The sequence below is a fragment of the Hydra vulgaris genome, chromosome 03 (assembly GCF_038396675.1).
Source record: "Hydra vulgaris chromosome 03, alternate assembly HydraT2T_AEP".
Classification (NCBI taxonomy): Eukaryota; Metazoa; Cnidaria; class Hydrozoa; order Anthoathecata; family Hydridae; genus Hydra; species Hydra vulgaris.
The window spans coordinates 65,431,494-65,441,100 of record NC_088922.1 but is presented as its reverse complement, the minus strand read 5'-3'; positions in this window follow the sequence as shown (position 1 = coordinate 65,441,100).

Below are 9,607 nucleotides of genomic sequence, written 5' to 3'. Positions count from 1 at the left end.
ACCTAAAGTTCTTCATTGTCCTTAAAGGTAATGATTTTTTAATTTAATATACACAGTCTGTGTCTTGTGTCTTAAAAAAAAGGTAAAAAATTAATTCCGGCATTCTGGCCGAAATTTGTGACTTTTGGGTTATTTCGGCCGGAACCAGAATGACCTAAAAGTCACAAAATCCGCCGGAACAAAATTCCGGTACATCCCTAAAAATAAAAAAAAAGCTATTGCTAGAAAATAATCAAATTATATTGAAACTAAATACCACTAAAAGAGAATAATTAATTTTTTTGTAGTTATTTTTCGAGAATTCACGAATTCGTTCGCCTTTTTCCGACTTATTGGAAAAAATCGTTTAGGGATCGTCCATAAATTACGTAACACAAATTTTTACAATAAGTGAAACAAAAAAGATCAAAAGTTTTCCCTCGCAGAGTCTTATTTTAAATAAAATATCTTGATAGCCCATTAAGTTTAATGAAAATCGCCGCGTTAAAAAGCTTAAAACCTACTTCTGTTTTTAAAATATATTTTGCGTTGCATAATTTATGCACTATCCCTCAGCCTATTCTCGCTTTAGTTCCTTTCTTTTAAGATTAATACGAGTAAACCCATTTCAAAACTTGGTTTGAAGCCATGTTTAAGATTTTAACAATATTTTTGACAATAAATTATAATTTTAGATTTTTATTTTAGAATCTTAAAAAAGTGTTCTTTTAAGTGATTTTTGTTAATAGTTTTTTTTTTTTGTAATTTTTCTTTAGTAATTTTAATTATGAGTTTAGTACAAACAAGTTGTAATTAAAATAATTAGAATTCTAACATTTTCCCATTGATAGTCGTATATGAAAGCAGAAAAAGAAAAAATCTTTTTGCCCCAATTTAATATAAGATCTTTTAAATATATTTTTTTCCTTTTTGTAATTAAAACTTGTGCACTATGTAAGGAACAATAGTTCATTGCTTAAATTTATCATAAAAATAACACGATAGAAACTAAATAGTTTCTAACATGGCGATACTTACTACAGGCCTTCCCGTCGCGAATTCGTTTTTTTGATCTACGATTTTTTTTAAAACGTTTAAATCCAGCTATGACAAAAGCTTCACTATTCATGAAATAATCCTTAACGCCAAGGACATATCATGTCGTTGGATAACTAAAGAACTTGAAAAATCTTCGAAAGTGAAACAAAAACGGTATATTAAATATCTAAAATATAAATCAGTCAATCATAAAAGTAACTACTTAACTTATAAAAATAACTTCGATAAACTCCACAAAAATCCGAAAAGAAAGCACTACTCCGTCAAGTTTGCAAAGCACAAACATAGTTCAAAACGTATTTGGCAACTAATGAAAAAGATCGCGAAAAAAAAATAAGAAAAGTACAATATCAATACCAAATGCAATAAAAATTAAAAATAAATTGTTTAATGACCCTAATAAAATTACTTTTGAATTTAACACATTTTTTTCTTCAATCAGAACAAGCTTATCAAATAAAATTCCTGATCTTAATGGCAAATCAATCGATGAGTTTATAACATCACCTAATTCAACTTTAAATTTTTCAAACCTAACATACGACGATTGAAGCAGCATTTAAATCATTAAAACGAAATAAGAAAATTGGGGCTGATTGCATTGATGGAAATGTTGTAATAGACTCCTTAGACGTTTTGAAAGATATGCTCGTTAAAATTTGTAAAGTTTGATATGCTCGTTAAAATTTGCTCAAGGATCTTTTCCAGACTCTCTATAAGTAACAAAAATAACTCCTATTTTTAAATCAGGTGACCATTGCTACATTACAAATTATTGTCCTATTTCAGTTCTTCTAGTTTTCTCTAAAATACTAGAAAGAGTAATGTATAACAGAGTCTACGATTATTTTGTTGATACTAAACTTTTATATAATAATCAATATGACTTCCAGAGAAACAATTCTACTGAACACGCCGTACTCCAACTAACACGTAGCATTTCTGATTCTTTTAAAATTCTCATTATACCCTAGGAGTATTCATCGATTTGTCTAAAAAAATCTATAAAATAAATTAGAACTCTATGGCATTAAAGATAAATTCCTAAGCTGGTTCGAAAGCTATCTTCGTAATCGTAAGCAGTTCGCTAATATCCAAGACTCTCCTTTGCCTTTATTAATGAATGTAACTTGTGATGTCCCACAGGGATCCATAGAAAACTTTTTTAACCAATATCCAGAAAAAAATGTTTACCAAATACGATGCCCAACCTCTTTATTGATAATGCAATACTAAAAAGGGAAAAAGTTACAAAACTTCTCGGATTTCTTGTAGACGAAAACTTATCCAGGAAACAACAAATCGGTAACATCTCCATGAAAGTTGTTAAAAGTATTGGAATTATATATAAAGTTCAACATATGTTAAATAAACAACAGTTAAGACAACTATATTATTCATTTATCCACTGCCATTTAAATGATGCAAATATTGTATGTGGAAGCGTCCACAAAACTAAACTTATATCTTTTTATCAGCATCAGAAACACGCAGCTCGCTTAATTAATTTTGTAAATCGTTTTTCAAATTCAAAACCACTTCTGAGAGAAATGAAAGCCTTAAATGCGTACGAACAAAATGTTTATAATATTTTATGTTTCATATTTAAATGTAAAATTCATTTATCTCCTGATGTATTTATAAACCTATATAATGTAAAACTCATAAACAAATACAATCTTCCCAATGGAAAAAATCTACAAGAACCTTTCTGCCAAACTTAATTTGAACAACTATTTATTTCTTATCGCGTTCCTTATTTATGGAATAAAACAGTTTTGCCAAACTTTGATTTGTATTTGAAATGTGAAACTTTAACTTCTTTCAAACAAAATTAAAAGAAGGTATCTTTGCGGCAGAAAATATTTTTTCTTGTTTTTAATGTTTTTGTTTCATATATTTTATCCAGTTTATTTATATTTTAAATCCACACTTATATATGGTTTATGTTGATTTATTTTTATTGGTTAATTTGATTTTATTGTTATTACTATTATATTTTATATTGTAAAGGACTTCGTGATAAGATCGTTTGATCTTCTGGTCCTGCCGATTATATTTGTTATAAAGCTATTCTGTGGTTGTAATTTTTTTTTTATTGAAGGCAAATAAATATACAAAAAAAAAAAAAAAAAATACACATTGTCTATTTCAGTGTTTATCAAATATCAAATTTATATAGAACATTTTGAAAAAACAATATTTTTTCAAAATAATAAATGAGTTGTAATTATTTAAAATCTAAACCACAAAAGAATGAACAAACTTTAAAATAATGCAAAGGAGAAAAAGAAAGCAATGTTAAAATTATCTGGAAATTATTATAAATAAAGTACATAATTATTTTTTCAATTCTATTCAGATAACTTCAAAACCTTCTTCTTCCTTTGCATGTTCCTTATTGGGCTTTAGTGAAAAAAGCAAACAATTTTTAAAAAATAAGTTTCATAAGATAGTACCATTTTCTTTAACATGTTAAAGTTACAAATAGATATCATCATCATAAAAGATATCATCATAAAAGTATTACACAATCAATTTCTGCATATTTTATTTTGCTCAATTTCAAAGAAAATAGCCTCTGCACACAACAATCGTGAGGTATATTCAATGCACCACGGTCCATAGTTTTTGTAAAGTCTCCATATAACTGAAAATAAAATGCAGTATCATTAAAAAAATTATTTTCACTAAATACTCTTAAATAATATGATACTTTTTGTTTTTCAATAGGTTTCGGATGTATAGCTACGAAATTTAGTGTCAATAATTAATCAAAGGTACATTCACGGTCACTCCACTTAGCAGTCATAATTTGATCCTTTTAAAATTGTAATTCCTGCATTTTTTCAGTACTCCTATCATTCTTTTTTTAACTCTCTCAAATGATTTTAAAAAAGCTTAATTTGTTTGATTGCCCTCGCTAATATTGAATTAACTTTTCCATTGGTAGACTTAATAATCGAATAATGATAGTCAGGCAAAATACAGCAACAAAAAAGAAATCCTAGAAATTTCAAATGACAGATAGGTATCATTTTGCATAAAAAAAGATAGTCCACCTTTTAAAAATTTAACCATAACACCCAAAACAATATTTGCTAACAACTCTGGATTATATTCTGCTTTCCTAAGAAAAAAGAGAACCACCTCGATAAAGAAGAAGAGACTTTACTCAAACTTCATCCACCAAGACAATTTCTCTAATTCTTCTCTAAACTTGAAAATATGGTGCTGACAAAATCAGTATCTGAAACATTCTTTGTCATGGATATAATTTTTGTTAGTGTTTTTACACTTGGCAGTTTAAAATCTTTTCCAAACTAATTGTATAATTGATACTACAAGATCTTATTAAATAAGATCTTGTAGTATCAACCTTTGGTAATCAATTTCAATGTTGTTCAGGTAACGAATTGTTTTCTCAACTCTTGGGTATGAGAACTTTCCTTCAAATGCTCCGCTGCGCTGCTCTGTGATAAAACCTTAGGGACTTCTTGGGGCACCTAAAATTAAAAAAAAAAACTCTCGACCAGTGATCAATATATGTAATATAATTTTTAGATAGTGAAAAAATAAAACCACGAACACGAGCATGAAAACTTTTAAATTTAATATTGCTTGAGATCTGAACAGTAAACATAGGTATACAATATAAACGGATTTTGATTGGATGTACAAAACATTTATAATCTAAAGTTGTTACAGGACAAAAAAGTTCACATAAAAAAAAAATGAACGTAAACAAATTGTTATTTAAATTTTGCGACAACTCATCGCACTTTTCATTTCTGATAGAAGACAATATTTAAGTTGTGGACCTTTAAGTTTTAAAGGTTGAGTTGGTATCACAATTTAAACAAGAACTTTTTTAGAAAATGACTTTCTCAGACAACAGTATCTGGTTTACTTGGAAAATTACTTGCTGTAATTGAATTTATCCAAAAATATTTTTCTTTTTGATTGGAGGGAAGCCTGAAAACTGGTACTGTATTTTTAGCGTTATAGTCTCTGCGAACTTTTTGAACTTTTAAAAGACTGAACTAAAATACACCTTTCCGTAAGATTGTCCACCCCCAGTCAAAAAAACGGGAAGACTTGTGTTAAATATTGTTATGGTTTCTATTAGTAAAAAACTCGTGCTCATACAGACTGTGCTAATTATCAAACCTCAAAAACAAAATATGGAAGATTTGACGGCATAATGTTTGTCTTAAAAATTTATGATTAAAACATGTGTGTAAAGTAACTATAGTTTATTGCTTACATTCATTATGAAAAGAATACGTTTAGTTCCTATCATTCAAGAGCTAGAAATTGATCATTATTTGGCTGAACATCCTGCTGAAGCATTAGCATTAGCTTCAATAAAAAAAAGATACTGAGATCCTTGCAAAAATAAAAATTGAAGATACCTTGAGCTACAGTGTGATTTTTCTGATAAACAGCATCAAATTATTAGAAATTTATTCAACCTACCTCTGCAGGGTATGTTTAATCATACTCTGAAAAAGATAGTAAATTTAGCTGAATGCCAAGACTCTATGAGAATTTTTTCTGAAAGTAGTAGATATAAAATGGAAATTTGATGCCATCCCAGACCACCTTTAGAGTCCTTTTTCGACGTCTCCCCAAGGTCTACCTTAAATAGTCAAAACCCTCACGAAAAACTTTTAAGCACTTACAGAGAGTTTTTTTACCCCCAATTAAGACCTTATAAAAACTTTTTTACATAAAACTTACGGAAAACCTTTTACCACCCACTCACAGTTCCCATGATGAAAACAGATATAGAAAAGTTTTGATTACCCCAAATCCTTCCATTGTCATGTAGTTTCAAGCAACCATACCATGGAGGGATGGTTACCGATTATAGGTAAGAAATTTTTTTAATAAGAGGAAGAAAAAATCTATAATACTAAAATGATTTTTAATTTGAAGGAAGTTGTTAGCCATTTATCTGCTCTAAAAAATAGTAATACAGCAGACTGGTGGACTCCAGCTTTAAAATTTAAATGGAATTATGCTAAAATGGTAATAAATGATATTATTTGGGGATGTGTTACATATGCAAACCCTTAAAATATTTCTGGAAACCTTATATTAATGTATGACGAGACTCATATAGGACAAGTTATTTATAAAAATGGCATAGAAAAAAAAGAGATCAACGATCTAAATTCGTAAAAGTAATATTGATAAAATGAGCAACTATTAGGCAACTATTTTTCTTTTGAATGATGTCTTTATAAATGAGACAAATCGACGTTTTAAACGTGGCGAGGAGTATTTAGAAAGAATAAGAAAAAATAAAAAAGCAGACGATGTATTTTTTCCTCAAAGATGGCAGAGGACATAAAGAAATATTTTCCATCAGAAAAAAATTACAACTTTTTAATAAAAAGAGTAATAATCGTTTCTAATCCTAAGTTTGTCAGCATGGTTAGAGAGTATCCAAATCAAGGATCATCGAATGCAATAACAAGGATTTTACTAGGCAAGGAAAAAACTAAATTTTATTATAAAAAAGACGTTTACACAGTTCAAGCTATATCATTTTGGTAGTGTCTATATAAGCTTCTTAAGAATTTAATTTCCATTATATGCAAAACCAGTCATTGTGGAATAAATAGCGATGAAGAGTATTTATTCTCAGACTTTGAATAGGCAATAACGTAGAATTAAAAAAAAATATAAAGAATATTTTTGTTGTTGTTGTTGTTGTTGTTGTTGTTGTTGTTGTTGTTGTTGTTGTTGTTGTTGTTGTTGTTATTGTTATTGTTCTTGTCTTGTTTAAGATAGCAATTTAATGCTAATGTTTATTTCTTCTTACTTTTTAAAAATTACACATATTTATTCACTAATCATGACACTATAACCTTGATAACTTTACACTAATCTGTCCATTTATTTTTGATAAATTTTATCCAATTGATTTGAAACTTTTATTTCTTATATTTTTTGTTTCTTCAGGTATTGAATGAAATAGCTTAAGTCCATTACAGGAAATTTATTTCTGCCCACTTATATTGTTTTGCGTTTCCATATGAAAATTATTTGCATTTCTGGTACTGTATTTATGTAAGTCACTGTTTTGTCTGAACATATTCACACCTATTTTATTACTTCGATTAGTTACTATCTCATAAACAAAATTCAAAACTTCAAGTATAATTTTCTGCTTGACTTCTAACCATCCAATTTTCTCCAACATTTCTTTACTATGTGAATATCAATCACATTTTAGAATAAGTCTCTTAGATTTATTCAGCAACTTCTTAAGTACTTTAATATCACCTTCATTTGCATTTAAAAAGACTTAGGCAAAATATTTATAGTGGGGAGCCACTATTATATAAGAAGTTACTTTTTTAGTCCACTGGGTTAGATTTCTACTTATTCTTGATAAGTAACCTAATTTTTTAGATACTAAGCACTTACTTACTAAACATATCAAGTATTCTTAGCAGAATACTTGATATGTTCAGTAAATTTAAAATTTTCATCAAATTGAATGCCCAAATACTTGACACATTCAAAGAAGTTTATTTTCTCGTTATCTAAATTAACTAATTCATTTGACATACTCAATAACGTATTTCTTTTTTTAATAATCAAACTTGTTACTTAGATCACCATGGATTTCTTTGTGGTCAGTTTTAGTTGTTATTTAACTATAATGTACTAGCTTTGAGATCTTCATTTAGTTTCATAATTGCATCATCAAAGTTAGCACTTTCAATATAGATTAATGTATCATCAGCAAATAAGTTGATTTTTACATATTTGATTACATTGGTTGTATCGTTCATGTATATAATAAAGAGTAAGGGGTCTAAAACCGACCCCTAAGCACTCCAATGCCACACACCAAGATATCAAATTCTTTGTCATTAATCTTTACCACTAGAGCTCTCAGACAAATAGTTTTTATTCCATTGAAAAACTTTACCTCTAACTTTGTAGCAACTTAATTTCTTTATTAGAAGATCACTGTTAATAGTTTCGAAACTACGTTATAAGTCCATTATTACTGTGATTACAAATTTATTATTGTTTAATGCCAAAAATCTCGAAATTGAGAGAATTACTTGTGAAGCATCTTCAGTTGATCTTTTATTCCTAAAATTAAATTGATTTTTATACAATAAATTATTTGATTGAAAAAAGTCCTATACTTGTTTATGAACCCATATTTCAATAATTTTTTTATACACAGGCAACATATTAATAGGTTTTAAATGTTTCGGCGAGTTTGTTTTAGGGATTGGTAATATTGTGGACTTTTTCAATGATTTTGGTAGAATACCAGTCTTCAATGGCAAATTAATTAATTCTAATAACTTCACTGCTACACTTGGATAAATATTTTTAAGCATTTTTACACTCATATTTTCACATATTGAATTTTTATATCTTCATATTTTTAACTATATTATCAAGATCATTTCTGTTCATTGGTTTGAAATCATTGAAAGCATTTATGTCTTTTGATTAAAAATTTATTATATTTATTACTTGCAGTGTCTTTTCCATTTTTTTCAAATATAATATCTTCTAATACATTCTTTTTACTTTTTTGAGATAAGTCAGTAAGATTTTTTTTGGTTTTTCCACATAAGCTAAGCATCATGTTTAACTTCGTCATTTTTTTCTTTAAAAAACCTTGACTTTAAGCATTTTAATAAATAACTCTTATAGTTTCTAAAATGTTGAACAATTTTACATTGATCATAACATTTCTTATAATTAATTCCATTTTTTCATACACATAAGTTTATTCCACTCTTTTATTAACTGATTACATGCTTTTATCAATGATTAATCCTTCCATCATTTTAGATTTCTATTACCGTTACTCTTCACTTCTTTCGTTTTTACTTTTTTATTGATACATGTTTGAATATTTATTTTATAAGTACTTTATTTACATCTTTTGTATTAGATTGAAGCTCTTTACTATTCACATTAATATCCATAATCAATTCACTTAATTTTTCATAATCTATCTCATTATAACATTTTTATAACTTTGGTTCGATTTGTACCGTTAGTACTGAATTTTGAATTTGAATTTAAATATGTCTTCTTTTCAAAATGAATTTTTTGATAGCAGAAAAAAACTCATGATCAGACAGTTGTATTTTATAGTTTTGATCTATGAGTTTTGATAGCAGCAAAAAACTCATAGATCAGATAGTTGTAATGTCTTCTGAGTTTACATTACTAATAAATAAATCAGTACACGTACTAGATGTATCCGTTATTCCAGTGAGGCTATTATTGAAAACCTTTAAATTTAATTTTGATTTGTATTTGTGAACTTTTCATTTATACTTGATTTATTTAAGATATTAAGATTAAAGCCATACAGACAATATTCTCCCATACAGACAATATTCTTATACTTGGCACTATTTATATTCTTATACTTGGCACATATTTACCCATTTGTCCCAAAAATCCAAAAAGATGCTGCAGAAAATTGAATTGATTTTTATAAACAGAAATATTAAATTTTTGTTTAAAATTTAAACTTTATTGTTAACTATAACAATTCATTAGAGAA